This window comes from Anser anser (genome assembly GCF_964211835.1).
Source record: "Anser anser genome assembly, contig: HAP1_SCAFFOLD_278, whole genome shotgun sequence".
Classification (NCBI taxonomy): Eukaryota; Metazoa; Chordata; class Aves; order Anseriformes; family Anatidae; genus Anser; species Anser anser.
In genome coordinates, this window is record NW_028153680.1 from 2,391 (window position 1) to 29,982 (window position 27,592).

At 45.5% G+C, this 27,592-nt stretch overlaps 2 pseudogenes across 2 annotated transcripts; both read right to left on the reverse strand.

Moving 5' to 3' along the window:
• Positions 1–572: 572 nt before the first annotated feature.
• Positions 573–6,621, reverse strand: LOC310891652 (zinc finger CCCH domain-containing protein 11A-like; annotated as a pseudogene). Its single transcript has 11 exons — positions 6,568–6,621; positions 6,220–6,339; positions 5,314–5,437; positions 4,666–4,869; positions 4,020–4,139; positions 3,431–3,511; positions 2,904–3,014; positions 2,103–2,165; positions 1,749–1,844; positions 1,473–1,538; positions 573–959 (listed from the first exon to the last, which is right to left on the reverse strand). The product of its transcript is annotated as a zinc finger CCCH domain-containing protein 11A-like (transcript).
• Positions 6,622–21,079: 14,458 nt separating this feature from the next.
• On the reverse strand, positions 21,080–27,147 carry LOC310891653 (zinc finger CCCH domain-containing protein 11A-like; annotated as a pseudogene). Its single transcript has 11 exons — positions 27,094–27,147; positions 26,746–26,865; positions 25,840–25,963; positions 25,192–25,395; positions 24,544–24,663; positions 23,955–24,035; positions 23,428–23,538; positions 22,627–22,689; positions 22,273–22,368; positions 21,997–22,062; positions 21,080–21,483 (listed from the first exon to the last, which is right to left on the reverse strand). The product of its transcript is annotated as a zinc finger CCCH domain-containing protein 11A-like (transcript).
• Positions 27,148–27,592: the final 445 nt, after the last annotated feature.

Genomic DNA, 27,592 nt, shown 5'->3' on the forward strand with positions numbered 1-27,592 from the left:
TGGGTACTTGTTTTCTTTGTGTGTTTATTTCCTCGTGTCCCATGAGACAGAGAGAAAGGCTACAATGTGCAGTGCATGCAGCCTTTAAGCCCTCCTTATCTCCCTCACACAATCTCATTTTACAAAGTTGATATAATCTTAACAACGAGGCCTTTGATCCTCTGTCATTTTTGACAGAAACTGGCCCCCCACATTAAGACGCTGAAGCATGCTTTACAAACACATACACGTGTCAAGTTAAGCAACACATGCCAAAGAGGAAGGTGAACTTGAACTCAACGCAGGGAGGACTTCATACCATAAACAGATGGCAGAAAAAAACAGAATACCAAAATTAGACTAAAAAGCCCCTCAATGTGTTAATTTTCTAGTGGGAAATACAGAATACCATCACGTAATTAACGAAAACAGACATGGTTGCATGTTCTGGCCCTTCTTTGCCTTTGAACTTTGCAGCCTTAAACTCTTTTATCCTCTGCATTGAAGGAAAAAGCAAAGCAGATCCTGAGCAAACGGAACTTGCTCAATATGGGAAGCACCTCACCGGGGCAGGTATTAAAGCATCTTATTACCTGATAGCTTTGTGTTCCATAACGATTTCTGCCCGGCTGGGGCAGGTCCAGGTTGTGCTGGGGGAGCTGGCACATTTTCTCCACTCTGCTGCATCCGCAGAGCTTTCTCGCGCTTTATTTCTTCCAGGGTTTTAACACGCACTTCTCCTTCTGGCTTGGCTTTACCTGCCGGCTCCTTCGACTGCACTTTGCTGGGCCCGGAAAGAGTGAGCACGCTCTGCTTCTTGGGCTCACCCTCAATTTTTGCCCCTGCGCTGGGATCTTTGGTTTTACCATGCCATTCAGCCTGGGCTTTGGCTTGACATTCTCGTCTCTGAAGAGCTCTCTCACGACGGATTTCCTCCAGTGTTTTCACATGGACCTCTCCCTTTGGCTTAGCAGCCTTCCCTGTCATCATCAAGAAATGAGAAGCGCCAACATTTAAAGAGAGTCCAACAATAGTTTAAGTCTCCAAAATTTGTCACAGTACTAAGGAAAACTAAGCCTGAGCGTTCCCAATAACGCATCTTAGGACAATAGCCTAACATTCTCCTCCTCCTCTGAGCCACTTGTTGTATTTTGAAGACCAGCCCTATCCAGAGAGAGTTGCTACACAGAAATGCTAGTTTACTTGATTACTTTTTCAGACTGCATTTCAAATTCCTGCTCCCGGCAGTGGCTCTATTCTAATTGTATATGATGGTTCACAGAAGCAGCTTAAAACCTTGACAAGGCACAAGCGGAAAATAAACACACACCTAGAGCCAGATTTCTGATAGTGGCTGTCAGAAGAGCTTCAGCACTCGAGCAAGAGGAATCAGTTCTTTGTTTTCATTTGAATTCCTTTTTAGGGCTGTATGAAAACGGTCTAAGTTCACGGAAAGGAAGAAGGAGAAAGTATATTTAATAGCCAGTTGTTACCTTTCGCAGTACTAGTCCGTTGAGAAGGTAATCCTAGCCTCTCCTTCACAGACTTGGGAACTTGAACTGCAAAACAGAAAAAGACCAAATTAGGGAGGCTGCATAAACGTCAACTTTGTGTTCACATTCAAAAACAAGGCAGGAAAGGTAACTTTGAATCCCGGTGATTAAGACCTCAGCCAACATGCAAAAAGAAACATCGCAGGAAAAGGACAAACAGAAAGCCTAACTACAAAACCCGTGAATCACATCCAGATGCCTGTTTAGTAGCTGTACCTCTCTTTGGTGCTTTGTCAGCATTTCCCGGAACCTCCACCTTCTTCCCCAGCCTTTCAGCAAGGCTGCGCTTCACCGGAAGGGCGCTTACATCAGCTTCAGACAGAGAAAACAAGGAATATTTTAAGAACATTTCTTTGCAGGAAGATTTGAGAACAGTCAACCACAAGCTTCTATTTTTCAAGCATATTTTCATAAAATTGCCTTTCAGCTGCTAAATGGTTTTTTTGCCATTTCTGCAGTCAACACAGATCTCCACTGCAACGCATTTTCCTCTCATACGTCAAAAATACTCTTCAATGCAGTCATATAGAGAAGGCGGCACCTAAATAACAGCTCATAAAAAGTTCTTACCCACGGAGGCTTTCCGTTTTCCTTGTTTCTCAGCAAGATCTAGTCGAACCACAGGTTCCTCCCCTAAAACAAAAGTAAAATTTTTCTATTTCATAGAAACCAGTAGCCAATAGAAATAGTATACTGTTAGCCCATGTCCAAAAAAAACCCAGCAAGGCACTGTTTTGACAGCTAAACCACACAAACTCATATTTCAACTATAATTAACTTAGAAAAAGTATCCATAGTCTCAGTGTTTGCCTCAAATTCCAGCTGAATGTAGTCGAGAATGAATCTGAGTCTGCTTGACAGCTATACTTTGTGCAGAACAGAGCTGCATAAGCAAGCAGAATATTATTAGGTACAAATGCTGAGAAATATTCCTTTCTAAGGTGAATGTCTATGAGTAGAAGTTCTTCTTCACTTCTTTCCCTTTCAAAGGAATTTGCACAACTCTAAACAATATAATTTATACACAGACTCCTATCGCACTACTGTCCACACGTGCCACTGTCAGCCTCTTTAAAGCTTCAGAAATTGCTTCTTACATAGCACTGTCCTCTAGAGCTCTTTCTTCTCGTTACTCTCCTGTTTTTCAGTTATCCCCCTATTTGCATACTGACACATTTTTTTCTTTCTCCTGCTACTGCACTTAACCTGAGCACCAAAGCTTTCCAGTACAACCAGGGACTTTCAGCATAAAAGCATGTTTTGAACAGAAGGCGGCAGCACCAGGAGGCTAACAGGGGTGAATTGCCTTCCTTCTTGCTTAACCTTCCAGTTTAGGAGTAATGAAATCAAAACAAAAGCATGAATTATTACCTTCCTCTGTAGACAGTGTCACAGTTCTCACCACTGTCCGGACATTTTCCTTTTCCGGAGCAGGAAAAATCATAGAATCGACGGGAGGAAGAGAAGATCTTGAAGGACCTTCTGCTCAGAGCAAGCAAAACATAAGGAAGTTTACCAAACAGAAAAAACTATCACGAAGAACAAAAAACTTTAATTATTCATTACTGTCAAACATACAGTGACCAGAGCATGCAAATAAGAGAGGTGACTAGTTTGCCTCTGGTTGCCCTTGGAATTCCCATCTAGAATACCAGCTGGCTGAGAATCAGGTTGCTCGATGCCCCCAGCTAAACATGGAAGTCTATCCCTCAAGCAGCTCCCAGCCACCATCACCTGCCATTCTGAAGCCAATCAAATTTCACTTCTTTGGCAAAATAGTTGGATTCACCAAAGCATAGCCAGCTACCCGGTATTACTGGAAGAGGTTTTTTTTGAAAGAAAAATCATCACACAGGATGAAGGTGAACCGGGTAAGGAAGCAGGGAATATTAACTCACCACCGTGTCTCTTAGTTTTTTCCTTCATTTTCTGCAATTTGATTTCTTCAAGTGTTTTTATTCCAAAATTCAGACCGTCCTCTGAAAACAGAAAACAGTTAATGAGACTAAGGCTTAGAGGCACTCACTGAGGATCACAGATCCTCAGGCTTCTTAGTGCTCAGGAACTTTCAGAAGTATTTAGAATAAAGCCTGTCAACACTCCTCACAAGTGAAACAACCATAGAATCAATGGCATTTTGCCCCTCCTTTCACCCTTCAGGGTAAAAACTGTAGTTTTAATTTTAATCCATTTACGTGATATTAGATCCCTCTATCGTTAGATATGGCTTTCAACAGTGGTTGCCAGGCTGCACGTGCAGCCATTTAAACTCCATGCTGTGACCCTGTTTTGTTCTCCAAAAGGAAAGAAAAGCAGTTCAACTTTCTGACCCAATGGGCACATGATGGTATCAGGGAGAAATGAGATCATGGAAATAACCGAGTCCATTCAGCACCCCTACATTCTGTTGTGTTTTTACGCCACATTGCTTTTGAGTTAATTGTCAAGTTATCCTGCCGATTTATCCTACTACAGGTGCTGGAATACCTTGTTTAGCAGTAGTAGCACTGGCTTTCCGAGTGGAAATCATCCGTAATCCATTTTGGCCTTCCTCAGCTGGTTGCTGGACGGGAGTTTTAGTTTCTTCTCCTTCCGCAGAAAGCTGGTCTGAAGGGGAAAAATCTATTCAGTTATGCATAGGCCAGATTGTTCGTGATTATGTAGCTCATGCAATGACACTTCAGTCCATGGTTCCTATAAAAAAGTTGGTTTTTTTTTGTTTTTTTTTTTTTTTTAATACAGCTACACTGACCTGATGAACTCGTAAGTAGACTACCCTAGGACAAAACATCTAGGACTCTAGATTCTCTCTGCAGCTTTAACTACTACACAACATATTACTCTTCAGACAAAAAAAAAGGAATTTCCTTCCTAGTTTCACATAGAGCTTTACACAACAGACCAGCTAAAGCCAAGAGTGGTTCTAAGCTTTCCTCCAACATTTCAGGTTCTGTCCACTGACTGCCAGACAAAGCCACCAGTGACCTGAGCGGACTGCCTGCCCTATCGCTAGTCAGACCTCAGGTCATCTGTGATTTATACATTCATTTACAGCACAAATTCCTTCCAAGAACCAAAGACTTACACAATCATTTACAGCACAAATTCCTTCCAGGAACCAAACCATGCTCACCATCATCATCTTCATCATCATCTGCAGCATTGATTACAACTGGAGGGTGTGTAGGGCTTGGGACATTTTCCGAGTTTTCCACTTTCATCACCCGCCTTAGCTATGGAGAGGGATTGGACTGGACAGAAAGTTTGTTTTGCTGCAGTGACATCTGAGCCACTTTCAAATCATCGTCCGCGGACTCAGGCGGACTTGGCAGTGTAGCTAGAGGAAGAGGAGGATCATCAGTAATATGGCAGTTTAAAACTTTGACCACAATGCACGAAGATGGTAGCTAAGGCAGATAACCTGCACAGGCAATGAATGCAGCATCTCCTTTTGCCCATCCCGCCACTGTTTACACCGTGAACAATGACTTGCCTTCAAACAACAACACATCTCCCTGCCACCCAGCAGAAGACGAAACAACAGAAAGCAAACTGCAAGGCAAATATCACACAAAGCAGAGAGAAGCTGAGCATGAAAGCAGAAAACAAATACCAGCAGTACAGCAGCAGTACACTCGGTTTAGCTGACCACCTAGGACTGCAGACCTTTTCCTGCACTCACAAATGAACGGTTACCTGATGTCTCCTACACTATTGGCACCCACTAAGTAATATGCAAAATTAATTCTTCAATACTTAAAGAAAAAGGACCTAAACTCACTCTTGCTTGGTGGTAAGAAGACGCCATCGATGTAACGTCCCTTTGCGTGATGAAAAGCACAGTTGGCTTTCTGACAGCCTACTGGCTGCTTCTCCCAGTAGCAGGGAATCTCAGCGCGCTTTTTCTGAAGACAGAAAGAAAGACAAGCTCGTGATAACATGCACCTAAGGTTTGCAAAGAGATGCACAGTTCCAGGTCACGACAGCGATAGGGCTGTCACAATACAGTGCTGAAACATCATTCCAAAGGTCAGTTTATCACGGAAGTATAGTATTTCCGGGCATATTCACAAAGTTTGCAGAAGCTGTAACCACTATGCACGTTTAGCCTTGTCATCATTCAGTTTGAGAAGACAGGCACTCTCAGACATCAGTTTAGGGTGGGTTAAACTAATACACCCAGGATTATACTAGGATTATTCAGAGGGAAAAAGAACATCTTAAATTGCCTACGTTAACTCTATCCAGAACTACTTCTCGGAGACTTCGTTCTTCTGCACCTTTAACTTTCCCCACTGCTTCCTAGCCCAGGCAGCTAGAACAGCATTATCTGAAGGACTCCGGGACACAAGAGACCTGATAGATCATTATCAAGCCTGCTCTCAGGAGGCTAGTACAGCCTGTTTATTACCCCCCTGCTCCAGCAGGTTTTAGCAGTCTAGTTAGCGGTTATTCTGCATCTGTTGAGAAAATACTGTCGGCGTCTAATAAAAGAAAATCTTGCTAAGACATACCTAAGGCATTGATTTTATTTCCCTCTCCTTCCTCCCACCCCCTCCCCTGCTAACAGAAACCAGTGTAATTCCAAAGCAAAGGACTCTGTCCTGCAAAAGCACAATCAGCACACCTACAGCACTGAAAAATGCTTTTGTTGATTTATTTTGAGAACACATCTTTAGGCACTCACATCGATTTCCATGTGTCTGAATCGGCAGACATTCCTGAAACAACGACCCTCCTGCCACAGCGTGCAGACTGTCTCGTTCCCCAGAGCAGCTTCACAGTGGCGGAAGGAACAGTTGTCTCCCTGTAACCAAAAGGAAACCAACAAGGAAAATATAGTACAGCCTCAAAAACGTCCATGCTACTGCCTCAGGTTGCTACGATTGAATTCAGAATCTATCTGGTTATCACGTTAACCAAAGACCAGTGTGCCTCCTCCTCCTACTCTACCCCTTCCTGAAAAAAAAGAAAAAAAAAAAAAAAAAACAACAAAAAAACAAAGCAAAGCAAAGCAAAAGAAACCCAGCCATACCTTGGTACAGGTAGAATAGAAATAGAAGTAGCAATCGTCTCCTTGTTTAGACATGCCGACAAGTTCTGATAACAAGCTCGGGTTCTCTCCACAGGGACTTCCTCTGCTCTTGGAGAGAGCTGTCTTCACCCTTGCTTGGGCTGAAAGTCTTCCACTGGCTTGTGATCAGTGAAATCTTCTTTTTAAAAGTAACCCTAAACAAAGTACCAACAAGTGAAAAATAATGAGTAACAAGCATTTTTCCAGCTTTCTTCTGTTCATCAAATTAGTCTCTTGAGGAGAGCAATGCCTTGAAATCAGCTGTTACGGGAACTAACACAATATTAAACTAAAGTTCTGTAAAGCTGCCAGGAGCTTTGTCAGCAAGTGTTCTCTTCCACGTCCTCAATAATATGCCTTGGAGCACATCCGGAAGCCTGAAAAGGGAGTCACTTCTTCAAAAACCACCTGATCATACATGCAAGGCAATGATCAACTATGGCTACGAGTAACTTCTACAGAACGCAGTATGACGCATTAAATAGCACGTTCCAGTCACTGTGGGTCTTCGAGTTCACCTACCTGGACAACCTCAGCAAAGTTATCGATCTTCAAAGACTTCCAGTTAACTTCTCCTGGAGGCCGAACCAACACTGAATCCGTGAATTAATGATAAAGGGGTAGGAAGAATTTGCCTCCTCACTTTGCCAAGGGAGCCTCTCATCCACAATTCAAACATAGGATGTGCTTTTAAACAGCTTATAACTAATGGAGGAAGCAAGTCCATCTGAACACTCTCTCAGACTGGAGACAGCCAGGGTTAGTTAGCTCTTCAAAAAATAAAAACCAAAAAAAAAAACACCACAAAACAAAACAAAAACAAAAAAACCCAGTGCATTTAGAGATGAACTCGTGATTCAAAGTGGCTGCAAAAATGAGGCTCCATCTTCCACAGCCAGAAAATTTGACTTTTTTTTTTTTTTTTTTAATTCAAAATTCAGTATGTTCCAATCTCTGGTCTTCAAGATTTCTTCACCTATTAAGAAAACACTAAAACCTTTCCCCGTCTTTATTACCTGTACAGCAAAAAACACACCAGTGCACAGAAATACACAAATGTGCATACGCATACACACATATGTGTTTAGACACACACACGAGGAGTGAGTGATAGAAAGTTAGCGAGAGCGACAGTGGAAATCAGAAGTTTTGCCTTTTTGACACAGAGAGCGCGTAAAAACTCTCTCATTTTGAGGGAACTAGAAAAAAATGGAGGATCTACCAAATATTTTGATGAGTATGCCTTCGAGGCCAATGCTTTATACCATGAGTGATCTGGGGGCCAGCACACAAATATGCATACATATGTATCACACAGTATCACGGATTTCTAGGTTGGAAGAGACCTCAAGATCATCGAGTCCAACCTCCGACCTAACACTAAGTACTCCACTAAACCATATCGCTAAGCTCTACATCTAAACGTCTTTTAAAGACCTCCAGGGATGGTGACTCCACCACCTCCCTGGGCAGCCCGTTCCAATGCTTAATAACCCTTTCGGTAAAGAAGTACTTCCTAACATCCAACCTAAAACTCCCCTGTCGCAACTTTCGCCCATTCCCCCTCGTCCTGTCACCAGGCACGTAGGAGAACAGACCAACCCCCACCTCTTTACAGCCTCCTTTAAGGTAACTGTAGAGAGCGATAAGGTCGCCCCTGAGCCTCCTCTTCTCCAGGCTGAACAAGCCCAGCTCCCTCAGCCGCTCCTCGTAAGACTTGTTCTCCAGACCCCTCACCAGCTTGGTCGCCCTTCTCTGGACTCGCTCGAGCACGTCCATGTCCTTCCTGTAGCGAGGGGCCCAAAACTGAACACAGTACTCAAGGTGCGGCCTCACCAGAGCCGAGTACAGGGGGACAATCACTTCCCTAGACCTGCTGGCCACACTGCTTCTTATACAGGCCAGGATGCTGTTGGCCTTCTTGGCCACCTGGGCACACTGCTGGCTCATATTCAGCCGACTGTCAACCAACACTCCCAGGTCCTTCTCGGCCAGGCAGCTTTCCAGCCACTCATCTCCCAGCCTGTAGCTCTGCTTGGGGTTGTTGCGCCCCAGGTGCAGGACCCGGCACTTGGCCTTGTTGATCTTCATACAGTTGACCTCAGCCCATCGCTCCAGCCTATCCAGATCAAATATGTACATGCATACAGGATAAACATATCTATACACACAAGCGTGCACAGTATATGTCGTATGGTATCCATATCGAGAACAACTCGTAGCCCTGATCAGACACGTAGAGTTGCAATCAATTAACAGCAGCAAGACAGCAGATCAAGGATACAGCAAGCTTTGAGAGGCAGGGCAATGCTCACTTTGCCAGTGGCATGGCTGCATGATACCAAGAATTTTGAATTAGTTTGATTTTTTGGAAGCAATTTGTTTTCTTTCTGCGCTGTAGCAAATACCACAGGTTTGCCATCACGTGCTGTTCCCTAATCCATATATCCATCATCATCCATTGCTGCAAGATCATGAAAGGTTAGAAAAGATGACTTAGGTCCAATTTAACAGCCAATGATTTTTCAATGACCAGAGCTGCAACAGATTTTATTTAGCCACAAGCAGGTTTTTTTTTTCTGATGTGAAGTCAGATATTTTGATTTTTTTTTTAAGACACTAAATGTCATAAAACCTGCAACCAGACCAGATAAAGTTCAAATTAGAGTGATTCTGAAGCCTTTCATTAAAATGCTGCACATTTCTGTGCAAATTATTTCTGACTCTTCTGGACAAAAGCGGATGAAATAGTTCTTACAAATTAATAATAAAAGGTTGGAACCTTTTACTCACACAAACACTAGTGAATTTTCCAGGAAGTATTATTTTGGCAGGGAATTTTCCCAAATCTAAAGTAAAGAGGGGAAAAGTTGGGTTCCCGTATTAGTTGTTGGTTTTGACTGCTTGACAAAGGGAATAAAAACAGTAGTTAAGTGCAAGGTTTCCTTCTCTTCTTTAGTATTGAGAGGAATCGTCACTTCTGACCTTTAGCACCTTCAGAAACACACTTAGTGCCATGCAGATTCCTCTGCATCTACTTCTAAAAATTACTGGTGCTCCTTAGCATGGAAGTTGGACTTGAAATCTTTCCCAGACTGAGCTCTTTTGAATGCCCAAGGAGCTCATCATTTTGCTTGTTGCCTTCCATTTTCCTGAACAGACCCAGAACGCTGTTCAGGATATGAATGGATCTGGTCTAAGGAATGGGAAGAAAGCAAAAACCAAGGATACCTCACAGCCCTAAATGCCATAAAAAGCAGTCTCATTTTAAAAAAGATCTCCAAAGCTTTTTTTTTTTTTTTTTCTCCTTGTTGTGACCCTGCTTTTTAATCACCCAGCATCAGCCTTGCTGCAAAACAGTCTCCGCTGATTTACCTGCTTGTTAAAGCACCCCACAGGCTGCAAGTGTTGTGTGCTAGGTGTCAAATTATATTTAACGGTGCATAGGTAAACCATTCATCTTCCCATGGTCAAAGCACAGAAGAGCCTCCTGCTAACACAGCTCATCCTTGCTGTAACTGCTTTTAAACCTATTTGTTGGTAAGAAAAGAGCTCAGTACACCACCTTCACAGGGCAAAAATTCACATGGAAGAGCAGAAAAACCCAGAAGTGCTTCCTGAACTTCACGTTACCAACAGCACCATCGGATTTAGATCCTTGCCTGGCATCCAGGATGCACGGCCTGCAAGCACTGCTGCGATGTGGAAGTGCCAAGGCAGGTTTTTGGCCTGCCCTAAAACACTTTTTTTTTTTTTTCTTTTACAAACAATACAAAGAGTGTGCCAGGTATGCTGTAATGCCCGTGTGCCAGGTCAATAGAGGATATCCAAACAACAGAGGCGCTTCTCCTAATTTCTGGCGTGAAAACACTTTCACAGCATTCTTTTCACGAAGAAACCCCTCTCTATCTTCTCCAATGCTCCAGGACCTGCTGCAGCTGCAGCGGCTGCGCTGGTACCAGCCGCATCTTTGACAAATCTTTTCAACGGTTCTGCTTTACCTCGGCACAGTTGAGGTCACTCCTCTTCCTCTTCCAGCTGAGGAAGCAGCTTGCGGGCTCTGCCACACGGTCGGTGCAGAAGCGAAAGCTGGGAACACAGCAGTCAAACTCTCACTGCTAACGAAGCCACCAGGGCAGAGGGCTGACACAGACCCGCCAGAGGCGAACCGTACCCGCTCTCCCTCCCGGCTGCGAGGCTCGCCACAGCAGCCCCGACCCGAAGCGCTCACAATGCTTTGCTTGGTGATGTCACCGATGAGTCAGAGTCCCCAGATGAGCATCTGCCTTGCCACTCTTTAATGTTGGTGTTGTTTTTTGGTTGGTTGCTTGCTTGCTTTTGAAACTTATGTAGGTTATGGTAAACCTTCAGGTAAACCACAGATCAATGGGGAAGAAGTCCCACACGAGGGAAGGCCGTGCATTTCTTCCAGGCAATGGCGCATTCTTTAGCATGCTGCATTCGACAAAGAAGCTCTCTCCATTTTGCGCAGTGGCAACAGGCACGACTGCAACACACGCACGTGTAGGCAGCACCTGCAGGTCCCAAACCGTTAACCAATTTTTAGATAGCACCAATTTTTTATGTAGTTGCTTTCCCTTCATCCATAACCCCTTTTTTCCTTTCTTTATATCGGGTGGCTCTCCTCCATTGTTCTGTCATTTTACTCCCCAGTGTCTGAGCAGGCACTGGGAATCGTTTCCAGAGGAAGGGTACTGCTGAAGCTACAACATTTACTCTCAGGGAAAAGAGAGTATGTGAAAGAATACATACTTCCTTTCTTTTTCCTGTTGTTTTTTTTTTTAAATCTCTGAAATCAACGCTGCGGCCTGGCAGCAAATAACTATGGGAGTAATGATGATTCCTCATCCTCACTGTAACGTTGTAGTTAATGTCATAAAGAAGCAATTTCCCCAGGCAGTGGCCATTTGAGATGGGAAGGGGCAGTAAGAGGAAGTTTTCCTTAGACTAGCTCTTCCCCCAGAACACCTCGCCATCCAGCAACAAATTCAATTCACCTGCTCCGCCTGATCAGTCAAACGCGCGTCCGACTCCAGCACACGTCACAGCGGTGGTTCTGACGTGGTTTGAGAATCACCTATCCGCAGAATATCTCGGGTTTGTACACTCAAATAACGCAGTCTTTTCCAAATAAGGCCCAGAGCTCACACTCCGAGTGCAGCCTAACAGCACCAGAGGGCCGGTAGGCTAAACATTCCCATCCTGGCAACAGGACTGACCCGGGCAACAGTAAGCATCCCTTCTGCACTTTCGTCGTGAACATCAACATAAGGAAACAGAGACCTCCTCGATCCAAGTTTGAAGAAACAAACACAAAGGTCACCCAAGCGGGTTGTTTTCAGCAAACTAACGGAGAAATTAAGGTGACAACCGCGTGCATCCAGAGTTAGTCAGATCCCGAAGGCAGTTCCTTTGGGAAACGCAGGAGCAGCGCGCCAGATGACGGCTACCTTACAGCGCACCCCTCAGAGGCACTGCTACGAAAGGAAGGCAGAAGGTTGGAACTCAAAATAACTCGCAAGGCGCCCGTTAAGGGGGAAGCTTTAATTTCCTGAGCAGAACCTCCCCCCTGAAGGCAGCCCAGGGACTCTTTGCTTCCCTAGGGAGACGGCAGGGACGGGGCAGGGCGGTGGGATGGAGGGACACAGGGCCAGATGGACGGCCAGACGGCCGGATGGATGGACAGACGGACGGCCAGACGGCCCAAAAGGCCTGAGCAAGGGCTGAGGAGCGGGAGGGAAGGGCAGGGCGAGGGGAAGGGGAAGGGCGGCCCTGGGCCTGACAGGGCACCTTGGGCCTAACCCCGGGCAGCAGCTCCCCATCTCACAGGGCCCACGGGGGGCTGCCTGTAACAGGAGATGCGGGCAGGTAAATTTTACAAGCACTGCATCACAAATACCCTGCAACACCTGAACTATTCACTGGGACAGCCTCCTTCCTCACCTCCTGAAAGCTCCAGCTGGCAAACCAAGGACAAAATGAAAGGCAGATGTGGAGGACCTCGTAAGATACTGTTTTGTTCCCTACGTGCCCACTGCTGGTGACACGTAATGCCTCCTGTTCCCAAACGACATCGGCACGTTACATCTTTACTACATGCTGAAAGGAACTCAGCAACTTGAACACAACTTAGAATTACCCATCCCGGCAGCAGGCTGTCCAGCTGAAGCTGCTTTAGCCAATCAAGTGTGTCACGCTGCCCCTCAAAGGTTTCTTCCTGGGAACGTCTGCTGTGACACTCCTGACGTATTACTTCTCGGAATGGCAGAACTGCGCTGGGTAGGCCCCACAGCAAGACTCGTATTTCTGTCCTTCCCTTTCAGGAAAGGATCTCCCACCTTGAATTTATTAATTTTCATGATGATGATACACAAATTGAAGTTTTGAAAAACTGAATGCTGATTAACAGATTTCTAGCACAGCCTGTGCATCAAAATTCATTTCTCTCCATTTAGGTAATCTTAGTTTCTGAGTTACAGTTACAGTCAAAATTTTTCTTCTTCGATTTTTTTCTTTTTCTTTTTTTTTTTTTTTTTTTTGTGATCAGAAAAACGAGGGGACTGGCTGTCCCAAGTCAGCCGGGGAACTTCTCTTTGGTCGATGCATCAAGCAACTCAGCTCTCTTGGGGAAACTTAAATAGAAAAGACAGATCTCCAAACGGATAAAAAAAATAAATCAAATGATAAAAACCCAACCGACACATCTGATACCCCAGCTTATTGAACAGCACAAGGGTTTAATCTACAGGCTCTGTCCAAAGCAGCAAGAAGTGACAGATTTAATCCAAACCAGTTGCCCGCTCTCACTCTCTGATCTGGAGACGTTATTGGACAAGCATGCATAGCAGTAACACTTGTAAACACTGGGTTACTGCACCACAGCCCCAAATCCCTCACGGGCCCACTAAGATACTTTTACTGACTGATCCACAATAAACACTCCCAAAAAGATTCTCAACAAGCTAAACCCTGTTTAGAAAGAATCTGAGGAACCTGTCACTGCAGCAACAAAGGGCTGCAATTGTATGCAAAATCTCCAACACCCTCCTTAGCACCCTGCTAGCTCAAGGACTGTGTGGGGCTTCTGTGCCCTGAACGAGTCCACCCTGGCCACATAACGCAGATGTAATGGTCAAGAAAGCACATAGCGTTATCGAAACTTATCAGATCCACAGCAAAAGGAAAAGCCCACGCTTCTATATTTCTCCTCCTTCTCCATTCACAGAAGGAAGAGACTGAAAACAGGCAGATTTGTGGTTTACATTTACAGTTAATGTGAAAAATGGCTATTTGTGAAATACATCACGTATTGTTTCAAGCTACAAACAACTCGCTCCCACAAAGGAAAGACTTTTGACCTCAGCATGCAACCCCAGTTACAAATAACTTCCTATCTACCAGTGGGCCGCGTTCCCCTGGCACTCAGTCACTCCGCAGCACGGCAGCCACCTTTGTTCTAAGGATGGCAAATTCTACTTAGAAACGCTCTGTAGAAGAGTGATGTTGTCCCCTTTTAACACGATCCAGCCTGCAGCAAAGAGAAGGGAAAGAGGGGATTAGAGAGAGCCCAGAACCTGAGAATAATCTCGTGTTTTCAGAAAGTGTTTTGTGTGGTTGAGCAGGGTTTTGCCCATCATGCAGAGTGCAGGCCGCCTGGTATTACACGTTTCAAAGACCAGAACTGGTCTCAGGCAGGGACAGATTCTCCTTCATCCAGCAAAATCAGCAGCTCAAAAATCATCAGGGACAGAGATGTAGCCAGGAATTGCTCACTGAACTTCAACAGCAAGGCTCGTCACACGGTTGGTACGTCTCAGTGCTGCTACCTAGAAGGCTCACCCGGGCAGGTTTCAGACCGCGCGTCACTCGGGTTGCACAGACACACGACACACCCAGCTGTTTCCTTGATTTTGCCTTGGAGTGAATCTCCTCTGCGTCGTCCAGCGCCAAATTCACGTACTCGTCAAAGCCCTAGAAATCGGCAACAGTGGCAATTAGTTCAGCAACAACACGAACCATCGTCAGCTGTGCTGACCCAGGCTGGACAACGAAGACTAATTGTTAGAGAAGCACGATTTCTTTTTTCCCTTGGGCTAGTTTTTCTTGACAAGAAAAAATAGGATTGTGAATGAGGGAAAACAAACTAACGATGTAACGTGGGGTCGTGCTGACACTCACGATGATGCAGCCTTCTATCCGCACGTTCACTTGCTCAGCCACACCTGGATCCTCGAGCTCTGCAGAACGAAGGAGGAGAGTAAATTGGAACACAAACACCGCGAGCAGTTTTGTTCTCTCTCGTGTGTTCAGAAATACCCGCTAACCATAGCCGCTAGAGCTCCCAAAAACTCCAAGGAGCAACTCTCAGGGGCAGTTTCAATTAACAGTCTGACATTTTAGAGTCTTATATGACTGGGTGAATACTACACGTTTGCTGAAGGACACGTTTCCAGTCACAAGGGAACACTCCTGCACGCCCGGCTGCACGATCCCACTCCCGTTAACACGAGGGGGAAACGCCGGGCTGCGCAGCAGCTCCTTGTACCCACCACCACGCCGCACAGCTCTCCATTCCCCACAAACCTGCCCCGAGCAACGGGTGGGAGCCGAAAACTCAGCGAGGGAGATCCCCGGACCCTCCCCGCTCCCCCCACCCCCTCCAAATCCCCATCCCCATCCCCTCCCCGTCCTCTCCCCGCGCTACTCACGCTCTGCAGGTAGCGGAAGATGAGGTTCTGGGGCACTGCGTGAAGGGCTCAGCACGGGGACAAGAGCTCCAGGCCCGGGACAAGGCCTCAAGACAAGGCCTCAAACCCTGCAACGAGGCCCCAGGGCCCCGGGACAAGGCCTCAAGGTCCGGGCCGAGACCCCTGAGGCCCGGGCCGCCCCCCACCCGCTCCCCCGTCGCTCCCCGGCCGCAGGAAGGCTACGATGGGCTGCACCATCACCGTCTGCACCTTCTGGTCCTGCCCGCGGTACGCCATGGCTGCCGCCGCCTCGCTGCTCCCGCCGCCCCTGCTGGGCCGCCTCCGGAAGCCCCTGAGGCCGGGCGGGAGCGCACAAGGGACGCTGGGATGCTGGAGGAGCGTGGGGGGCCGCTCTAGCAGGCCGGGAGGACCGCGTCTCTATGGTTGCAGGCAGGAGTCCCTGCGCCAGCTTTATTGGTGAGCAGCGAGGCTGGGGGGGGGAGGGGGGCAAGACAGCCTTAAATAAAATACAAATATAAAAAGTGTTATAAATGGCTGTTATAAATCCAAATAGGATTACAATCAAAGTTTACAATTTATTAAACGAATAGAGGCAAGCAAGCAGCGCTGGGTGCGCCGGGAGTCTCTGCTCCCCCAGGACGCACACCTGTTACGTAAGGCGGCTGGTTTTGATGCTCCCAGGCTAATACATATTCATTACTACTTCGAGAAGAGGCAGGGTTATTAGAATTGGTTTCCGGAATCCGAAACCCCTCCCAGGGGCGCCTGCGTACCAGTCTCTGGTGGTCTCTCGGGGCTTGCTCGGGCTGAATGCTGGTTGTCTTCCTCCCAGGCTTTTGTCCTTCAATTGTCCTTCATCTCCCCCTTCCTCCTCGTTTGGGAGCCTCTGCGCCGGATTTCAGAAACTCTAGCAACATCCCCTGCAGTAGTCAGCACTTTTCCCTAAAAACCCCTTTGTTCTCTTATCACCTAGACCCGGGCCTCGATGTTAACCCTTCAAATCCCTTAGTGACACGAATTGCTGGACCATTCCTTACAAAAGGAAGGATAAAATATGTAGAGGAGCAATGGCACACGCGAAAGCCCAGCGCCGCGGGCAGAGGCAGCGAAGGTTGACGGCAGAACAGTGCTCGGTTTGAACACGGAGAGGGAAAGCGAGGGGAAGGTGGCCGAAGCCGGCCGCAGTCTCTGAGCTCTCCTCCTCCTGATTGTTTTCTCTCAAAGCCATTTCTGTCTGTGTGCGGGCACCCGGAGCCGGCAGAAGTCCCCGTGAAGTCCTTCGGCAGGACGGAGGGCTGCGTGGGCTCCAGTGAGAGAGGGAGTTAGGAGAATCTTATCAAGTAGAGATAGAGCGCTGACGGCATTAAACTAGGATGCTACTTAGTGTCTTTGCTAACTATGGTGCATTGTGCCAATTAACTAAAGCAAGAAGCCTTGGGCCCCTTACCAAGGTCAGTCTCCTAATAAGAGAGCGAGCCTATCTTAAGAAACTGGGAGAAACTGGTCCTGCAGGTGGACAAGAGCCAAGGAGCAACTGAGTCTGTGCAAAGACAAGAGGTCAACTAGCGGTGACGAGGAAGAGTCATCAATCTTCATGCCCACGACCTCCCGTGCTGCCCAGCGCTGAATAAACATACCTACTTTACAATCTCACTGATTGTGGAGTCCGTTTTCCGCAAGTCGCCAGCAGCAGTTTCTTCCGCAGAGGTTTTCCCAGAGCCGCTTCAAAGCTTCCCTCGCGGAGCTGGGGCGTCGCAGGGGGTCATCAAAGCACGCACGTACACACACACACACACACACACACACACACAGGCGTTGTTGTCCAAACAGAAAGTATTTACAACAAATTCGACAAGCGGTTTTTCTCTGCCAGCAGCAAATGCCTGAGGGCCCCTACAGCTTCACAAATCATAGCACAAAGAGCCTAAAGTTCCTCTAAAATTTAGGGAAATAATTCAAAATAGATCTGCTAGGGGAAAACGATCACTGGCGGCAGGGTACACAATACACCCGAGCCTCAGCTCTCCTCCGCAGAGTCAGTGCCCACGCCCAAGTGCGACGCTGATGGCACCCGAACATTTGCTGTAGCAGGCAGCAGAGCCAGCAGCTCAGGGGAGCAATTTTAAAAACCAGGAGGCACTTAAACCAACCCTTAATTGACCCAGTTACTGCAGGAGAGTCCCGACTACTCGCCCTGGAGTCCTACTGTCACCAGCAAAAAGCACCAACCAAAGCTTGGGGGAACTTTGGTACAGCACAAGAGAAGGGAGTGGGGGTAGCGTAGCCGTATCGCAGAGCTGCTGCTTTTCACACCATTTTATCATCCCTGATAATTGAAAGTAAGGCCGGGTGGGCTGACCCCACCACCACCACTCCTGGCAGCATGTTTGGTCCACAACGCTAGAATAATTATTCTGCTCCCTCCCGCCCCTACAGCTTCATCATCTGAAAAGATTACAGTCAAAACAATGGCATACACAAATAAAAGTCAAGAGTTGACATAGTAACTCCGGGATTTGGGTATCAACTGTCCGAGAAATCAGAACACCCAGGCTTCACAATGTGCCCAACATCGAGCTGTGCCAAGGGGGGGCGGAAGGAAGAAGCTTTCCGTTTAAGCCTTCAGAGCATCGCTCCATCACTACGTCAATTCACAGCCACCACAGCGTGCCGATGGACATCTTTCTGTGCCAAAAGAAACAAGTGCTTTGTCCTCTTGATATCAAAGGTAGCCACCTATAGTTACGGAACCATGCACAAGACCTTAACTCTGACCAGCAGGGAAACTTAGGACAACTGAGTGCAGATCCTGCCAATTTCTACCAGTTCCAACTGTGCTTTAAGTCTCATTGCAAAGCCTCAGTTAGAAAAAGGATCACCTCGGGGTATCCAACAAGAAGAAGAGTTGTTTTTTTTTTGTTTTTTTTTTTTTTTTTAATATACCATAGGACTATGCAGTTCAATCATCAATCATCTTGGAAAGCTCAAGGAGGAGGTCATCCTCATCCTTCCCTGGGTCCAAGTCGAGCTCGGCTTCCAGTATGCCGTCTGAGAGTTCCCAAAGTAGCGTCTCTAAATCCTCGTCTACAGATACGGGCGCGTTGCCTGTGGAACTCAGCCGGCGTGTCCTTGCTTCTTCTAGCTGGGAAGAAGCTGAAGTCGAGCTTGAGAACTCCATTGGCTCCACAGATTCTGCCTGGCTTCCAAGATGTGCTTCAGGTCTTGGCAGAGCAAGGAAGAGAACAATCAGTATATGCCATTTCTTAACGGGAAATCCCTTTTCTGCAAACCGGCTCTTAAAACCGTAGCCAACCCCTCCTGCACTTCAATCTTACCCAGGGATTGTTATTCAATTAACCCAGGGCGACATTTAGAGCCCAATATATTAGCAGGTACATTTTTCAGTTTGGGGGTTTCTCTGTGAAGCCAGAGCACCTGGAGTCTAGCAAAGATGGTTCAATTGTTGTAGCAAGAGGCACTTTGCCACCTTGCTTAATTTTCCTGTAAAAATGTTAAGAAGTCTCCATCTGCAAATATCTGTTTGCTAAGTTAGTCATTTTTCCCACGGCACACTCAGCAGAGTTTGCTCCCCACTACAGGAAGCTGATCTGCAGCCATCACTTCCCTCTGCTCTCCCTGCACTCTTGTCACCTTGTATGTTTGTTCGGGTGGCATTCTTGAGGACCAAAAGGCAGAGGACACTACTCATCATTTATCACCTCACGAGGAAGTAGGAGAACTTCACCTCATCCTCATTTAGGTATTCAGACAGAGCAAGAAGTCACTGGAAAGCTGTACCGACTTGCAGCATTTAAAGAAAGTAAGTCTAATTAAGCATTCCTGCTAGCTGCTAGAAAGTCATTTCACGTGACTTATTCCTCTGATGGATTTGGGCTTTAATTATCTCAGAACCCTCCTTTTTTCCCCACGTGTGACAGAACTTATGTTTCACTGGGGATATACACCGATTGAGAAAAAGAACAAGTTGTGGTCATCACCTGTTTTGGGGATTTTCTTCAAGTCTGGTGGCTGGGACGTGCTCCAGCGTGGCTGGAACAGCCTAGAAAGCAGCAAAACAGCATTTAGGACTCATGGGTAAAAGATTCCTTACTAGCTTTTTCCTCCATGCTGCTTCTCCTCTGGCATTGCGGAGCCTTAGCCAAAATACAAAACCAAGGTGCTCCTGAAGAAAGTTAATATTCACTTGGAGGTTACTAATGATCTTGTGTCTTTTAAGAACACAGCATTAATGGACAAAATCCTCCACACCAGAGAAATCACAGAATCACAGAGGACTAAGTAAATAGTGCCATTAATCTAATAAATATGGAAGGGTACTACAAGAATTCTGTAGGCAGCTACTGGATTTAAAAGGAAACAGAAAGCCTGTAGAACTTTTGAGTTTTCCATCTTTTCTCCTAGAGGAGGGTGTAAATTTTACAAGGGATCCATTTCTGCATTAGCCCCTGTCCTTACCATAGCTGCTTTTTTGGCTGGAGGTCCCATTGTGTCAGCGTCAGAGGCAGTCCGTGGCTTCACAGCTGCTACAGCAGAGGGAAAACTGCCAGGTGCCTTACGTTTCAGTGCCTTCTTCTTGGGGGAAGCGACTTTCCCATCCCAAGGCTTCGCAAACATGTTAAAGTTGGCTAGAGTAAAAGGAAGAGAGAACTGATACAGTCTTGCTCTGCCTCATGAAAAATCCACGTTCTCTTCCTCATTTCCACGGCCCGTCTACACAGTTAACTGTATTTGGCCAGCAGAATTACACTGCCATTGCCTGGATTCTCAGCAATATCTTCCACATAGTAAACTCCGTCTACCAACAATCCATACAAAGGAACAAAGGAACTGAATAGCTACAGTAAATCATAATCCAGGACGAGGGAAACTCAGACACAGAGCGATCCCAAGTGCAAGCAATACTCTAAGACGTTGTATGAAGTCTAGTAAGATTCACAAATGTTGACAGCTTTTGTATTTAAAGTCTTGCTCCCTCTAGGAAAGGAAAAGCAGCAGGTATAGTAAGACAAGAGAGTGTATGCAACTGTTGTACCAGCTTCCTCTCCCCTGCAGTGATGTCCCACAAAATCTATTAAGTTGTTCTACAAAATCCAAATTTGTAGAGTCATATTCTAGTCTCCCATTCCTGACCTAACATCTGGCTGGCAGGAGAAGAAACGAAAGAAAGCTGGGTACTTGTTTTCTTTGTGTGTTTATTTCCTCGTGTCCCATGAGACAGAGAGAAAGGCTACAATGTGCAGTGCATGCAGCCTTTAAGCCCTCCTTATCTCCCTCACACAATCTCATTTTACAAAGTTGATATAATCTTAACAACGAGGCCTTTGATCCTCTGTCATTTTTGACAGAAACTGGCCCCCCACATTAAGACGCTGAAGCATGCTTTACAAACACATACACGTGTCAAGTTAAGCAACACATGCCAAAGAGGAAGGTGAACTTGAACTCAACGCAGGGAGGACTTCATACCATAAACAGATGGCAGAAAAAAACAGAATACCAAAATTAGACTAAAAAGCCCCTCAATGTGTTAATTTTCTAGTGGGAAATACAGAATACCATCACGTAATTAACGAAAACAGACATGGTTGCATGTTCTGGCCCTTCTTTGCCTTTGAACTTTGCAGCCTTAAACTCTTTTATCCTCTGCATTGAAGGAAAAAGCAAAGCAGATCCTGAGCAAACGGAACTTGCTCAATATGGGAAGCACCTCACCGGGGCAGGTATTAAAGCATCTTATTACCTGATAGCTTTGTGTTCCATAACGATTTCTGCCCGGCTGGGGCAGGTCCAGGTTGTGCTGGGGGAGCTGGCACATTTTCTCCACTCTGCTGCATCCGCAGAGCTTTCTCGCGCTTTATTTCTTCCAGGGTTTTAACACGCACTTCTCCTTCTGGCTTGGCTTTACCTGCCGGCTCCTTCGACTGCACTTTGCTGGGCCCGGAAAGAGTGAGCACGCTCTGCTTCTTGGGCTCACCCTCAATTTTTGCCCCTGCGCTGGGATCTTTGGTTTTACCATGCCATTCAGCCTGGGCTTTGGCTTGACATTCTCGTCTCTGAAGAGCTCTCTCACGACGGATTTCCTCCAGTGTTTTCACATGGACCTCTCCCTTTGGCTTAGCAGCCTTCCCTGTCATCATCAAGAAATGAGAAGCGCCAACATTTAAAGAGAGTCCAACAATAGTTTAAGTCTCCAAAATTTGTCACAGTACTAAGGAAAACTAAGCCTGAGCGTTCCCAATAACGCATCTTAGGACAATAGCCTAACATTCTCCTCCTCCTCTGAGCCACTTGTTGTATTTTGAAGACCAGCCCTATCCAGAGAGAGTTGCTACACAGAAATGCTAGTTTACTTGATTACTTTTTCAGACTGCATTTCAAATTCCTGCTCCCGGCAGTGGCTCTATTCTAATTGTATATGATGGTTCACAGAAGCAGCTTAAAACCTTGACAAGGCACAAGCGGAAAATAAACACACACCTAGAGCCAGATTTCTGATAGTGGCTGTCAGAAGAGCTTCAGCACTCGAGCAAGAGGAATCAGTTCTTTGTTTTCATTTGAATTCCTTTTTAGGGCTGTATGAAAACGGTCTAAGTTCACGGAAAGGAAGAAGGAGAAAGTATATTTAATAGCCAGTTGTTACCTTTCGCAGTACTAGTCCGTTGAGAAGGTAATCCTAGCCTCTCCTTCACAGACTTGGGAACTTGAACTGCAAAACAGAAAAAGACCAAATTAGGGAGGCTGCATAAACGTCAACTTTGTGTTCACATTCAAAAACAAGGCAGGAAAGGTAACTTTGAATCCCGGTGATTAAGACCTCAGCCAACATGCAAAAAGAAACATCGCAGGAAAAGGACAAACAGAAAGCCTAACTACAAAACCCGTGAATCACATCCAGATGCCTGTTTAGTAGCTGTACCTCTCTTTGGTGCTTTGTCAGCATTTCCCGGAACCTCCACCTTCTTCCCCAGCCTTTCAGCAAGGCTGCGCTTCACCGGAAGGGCGCTTACATCAGCTTCAGACAGAGAAAACAAGGAATATTTTAAGAACATTTCTTTGCAGGAAGATTTGAGAACAGTCAACCACAAGCTTCTATTTTTCAAGCATATTTTCATAAAATTGCCTTTCAGCTGCTAAATGGTTTTTTTGCCATTTCTGCAGTCAACACAGATCTCCACTGCAACGCATTTTCCTCTCATACGTCAAAAATACTCTTCAATGCAGTCATATAGAGAAGGCGGCACCTAAATAACAGCTCATAAAAAGTTCTTACCCACGGAGGCTTTCCGTTTTCCTTGTTTCTCAGCAAGATCTAGTCGAACCACAGGTTCCTCCCCTAAAACAAAAGTAAAATTTTTCTATTTCATAGAAACCAGTAGCCAATAGAAATAGTATACTGTTAGCCCATGTCCAAAAAAAACCCAGCAAGGCACTGTTTTGACAGCTAAACCACACAAACTCATATTTCAACTATAATTAACTTAGAAAAAGTATCCATAGTCTCAGTGTTTGCCTCAAATTCCAGCTGAATGTAGTCGAGAATGAATCTGAGTCTGCTTGACAGCTATACTTTGTGCAGAACAGAGCTGCATAAGCAAGCAGAATATTATTAGGTACAAATGCTGAGAAATATTCCTTTCTAAGGTGAATGTCTATGGGTAGAAGTACTTCTTCACTTCTTTCCCTTTCAAAGGAATTTGCACAACTCTAAACAATATAATTTATACACAGACTCCTATCGCACTACTGTCCACACGTGCCACTGTCAGCCTCTTTAAAGCTTCAGAAATTGCTTCTTACATAGCACTGTCCTCTAGAGCTCTTTCTTCTCGTTACTCTCCTGTTTTTCAGTTATCCCCCTATTTGCATACTGACACATTTTTTTCTTTCTCCTGCTACTGCACTTAACCTGAGCACCAAAGCTTTCCAGTACAACCAGGGACTTTCAGCATAAAAGCATGTTTTGAACAGAAGGCGGCAGCACCAGGAGGCTAACAGGAGTGAATTGCCTTCCTTCTTGCTTAACCTTCCAGTTTAGGAGTAATGAAATCAAAACAAAAGCATGAATTATTACCTTCCTCTGTAGACAGTGTCACAGTTCTCACCACTGTCCGGACATTTTCCTTTTCCGGAGCAGGAAAAATCATAGAATCGACGGGAGGAAGAGAAGATCTTGAAGGACCTTCTGCTCAGAGCAAGCAAAACATAAGGAAGTTTACCAAACAGAAAAAACTATCACGAAGAACAAAAAACTTTAATTATTCATTACTGTCAAACATACAGTGACCAGAGCATGCAAATAAGAGAGGTGACTAGTTTGCCTCTGGTTGCCCTTGGAATTCCCATCTAGAATACCAGCTGGCTGAGAATCAGGTTGCTCGATGCCCCCAGCTAAACATGGAAGTCTATCCCTCAAGCAGCTCCCAGCCACCATCACCTGCCATTCTGAAGCCAATCAAATTTCACTTCTTTGGCAAAATAGTTGGATTCACCAAAGCATAGCCAGCTACCCGGTATTACTGGAAGAGGTTTTTTTTGAAAGAAAAATCATCACACAGGATGAAGGTGAACCGGGTAAGGAAGCAGGGAATATTAACTCACCACCGTGTCTCTTAGTTTTTTCCTTCATTTTCTGCAATTTGATTTCTTCAAGTGTTTTTATTCCAAAATTCAGACCGTCCTCTGAAAACAGAAAACAGTTAATGAGACTAAGGCTTAGAGGCACTCACTGAGGACCACAGATCCTCAGGCTTCTTAGTGCTCAGGAACTTTCAGAAGTATTTAGAATAAAGCCTGTCAACACTCCTCACAAGTGAAACAACCATAGAATCAATGGCATTTTGCCCCTCCTTTCACCCTTCAGGGTAAAAACTGTAGTTTTAATTTTAATCCATTTACGTGATATTAGATCCCTCTATCGTTAGATATGGCTTTCAACAGTGGTTGCCAGGCTGCACGTGCAGCCATTTAAACTCCATGCTGTGACCCTGTTTTGTTCTCCAAAAGGAAAGAAAAGCAGTTCAACTTTCTGACCCAATGGGCACATGATGGTATCAGGGAGAAATGAGATCATGGAAATAACCGAGTCCATTCAGCACCCCTACATTCTGTTGTGTTTTTACGCCACATTGCTTTTGAGTTAATTGTCAAGTTATCCTGCCGATTTATCCTACTACAGGTGCTGGAATACCTTGTTTAGCAGTAGTAGCACTGGCTTTCCGAGTGGAAATCATCCGTAATCCATTTTGGCCTTCCTCAGCTGGTTGCTGGACGGGAGTTTTAGTTTCTTCTCCTTCCGCAGAAAGCTGGTCTGAAGGGGAAAAATCTATTCAGTTATGCATAGGCCAGATTGTTCGTGATTATGTAGCTCATGCAATGACACTTCAGTCCATGGTTCCTATAAAAAAGTTGTTTTTTTTTTGTTTTTTGTTTTTTTTTTTAATACAGCTACACTGACCTGATGAACTCGTAAGTAGACTACCCTAGGACAAAACATCTAGGACTCTAGATTCTCTCTGCAGCTTTAACTACTACACGACATATTACTCTTCAGACAAAAAAAAAGGAATTTCCTTCCTAGTTTCACATAGAGCTTTACACAACAGACCAGCTAAAGCCAAGAGTGGTTCTAAGCTTTCCTCCAACATTTCAGGTTCTGTCCACTGACTGCCAGACAAAGCCACCAGTGACCTGAGCGGACTGCCTGCCCTATCGCTAGTCAGACCTCAGGTCATCTGTGATTTATACATTCATTTACAGCACAAATTCCTTCCAAGAACCAAAGACTTACACAATCATTTACAGCACAAATTCCTTCCAGGAACCAAACCATGCTCACCATCATCATCTTCATCATCATCTGCAGCATTGATTACAACTGGAGGGTGTGTAGGGCTTGGGACATTTTCCGAGTTTTCCACTTTCATCACCCGCCTTAGCTATGGAGAGGGATTGGACTGGACAGAAAGTTTGTTTTGCTGCAGTGACATCTGAGCCACTTTCAAATCATCGTCCGCGGACTCAGGCGGACTTGGCAGTGTAGCTAGAGGAAGAGGAGGATCATCAGTAATATGGCAGTTTAAAACTTTGACCACAATGCACGAAGATGGTAGCTAAGGCAGATAACCTGCACAGGCAATGAATGCAGCATCTCCTTTTGCCCATCCCGCCACTGTTTACACCGTGAACAATGACTTGCCTTCAAACAACAACACATCTCCCTGCCACCCAGCAGAAGACGAAACAACAGAAAGCAAACTGCAAGGCAAATATCACACAAAGCAGAGAGAAGCTGAGCATGAAAGCAGAAAACAAATACCAGCAGTACAGCAGCAGTACACTCGGTTTAGCTGACCACCTAGGACTGCAGACCTTTTCCTGCACTCACAAATGAACGGTTACCTGATGTCTCCTACACTATTGGCACCCACTAAGTAATATGCAAAATTAATTCTTCAATACTTAAAGAAAAAGGACCTAAACTCACTCTTGCTTGGTGGTAAGAAGACGCCATCGATGTAACGTCCCTTTGCGTGATGAAAAGCACAGTTGGCTTTCTGACAGCCTACTGGCTGCTTCTCCCAGTAGCAGGGAATCTCAGCGCGCTTTTTCTGAAGACAGAAAGAAAGACAAGCTCGTGATAACATGCACCTAAGGTTTGCAAAGAGATGCACAGTTCCAGGTCACGACAGCGATAGGGCTGTCACAATACAGTGCTGAAACATCATTCCAAAGGTCAGTTTATCACGGAAGTATAGTATTTCCGGGCATATTCACAAAGTTTGCAGAAGCTGTAACCACTATGCACGTTTAGCCTTGTCATCATTCAGTTTGAGAAGACAGGCACTCTCAGACATCAGTTTAGGGTGGGTTAAACTAATACACCCAGGATTATACTAGGATTATTCAGAGGGAAAAAGAACATCTTAAATTGCCTACGTTAACTCTATCCAGAACTACTTCTCGGAGACTTCGTTCTTCTGCACCTTTAACTTTCCCCACTGCTTCCTAGCCCAGGCAGCTAGAACAGCATTATCTGAAGGACTCCGGGACACAAGAGACCTGATAGATCATTATCAAGCCTGCTCTCAGGAGGCTAGTACAGCCTGTTTATTACCCCCCTGCTCCAGCAGGTTTTAGCAGTCTAGTTAGCGGTTATTCTGCATCTGTTGAGAAAATACTGTCGGCGTCTAATAAAAGAAAATCTTGCTAAGACATACCTAAGGCATTGATTTTATTTCCCTCTCCTTCCTCCCACCCCCTCCCCTGCTAACAGAAACCAGTGTAATTCCAAAGCAAAGGACTCTGTCCTGCAAAAGCACAATCAGCACACCTACAGCACTGAAAAATGCTTTTGTTGATTTATTTTGAGAACACATCTTTAGGCACTCACATCGATTTCCATGTGTCTGAATCGGCAGACATTCCTGAAACAACGACCCTCCTGCCACAGCGTGCAGACTGTCTCGTTCCCCAGAGCAGCTTCACAGTGGCGGAAGGAACAGTTGTCTCCCTGTAACCAAAAGGAAACCAACAAGGAAAATATAGTACAGCCTCAAAAACGTCCATGCTACTGCCTCAGGTTGCTACGATTGAATTCAGAATCTATCTGGTTATCACGTTAACCAAAGACCAGTGTGCCTCCTCCTCCTACTCTACCCCTTCCTGAAAAAAAAGAAAAAAAAAAAAAAACAACAACAAAAAAACAAAGCAAAGCAAAGCAAAAGAAACCCAGCCATACCTTGGTACAGGTAGAATAGAAATAGAAGTAGCAATCGTCTCCTTGTTTAGACATGCCGACAAGTTCTGATAACAAGCTCGGGTTCTCTCCACAGGGACTTCCTCTGCTCTTGGAGAGAGCTGTCTTCACCCTTGCTTGGGCTGAAAGTCTTCCACTGGCTTGTGATCAGTGAAATCTTCTTTTTAAAAGTAACCCTAAACAAAGTACCAACAAGTGAAAAATAATGAGTAACAAGCATTTTTCCAGCTTTCTTCTGTTCATCAAATTAGTCTCTTGAGGAGAGCAATGCCTTGAAATCAGCTGTTACGGGAACTAACACAATATTAAACTAAAGTTCTGTAAAGCTGCCAGGAGCTTTGTCAGCAAGTGTTCTCTTCCACGTCCTCAATAATATGCCTTGGAGCACATCCGGAAGCCTGAAAAGGGAGTCACTTCTTCAAAAACCACCTGATCATACATGCAAGGCAATGATCAACTATGGCTACGAGTAACTTCTACA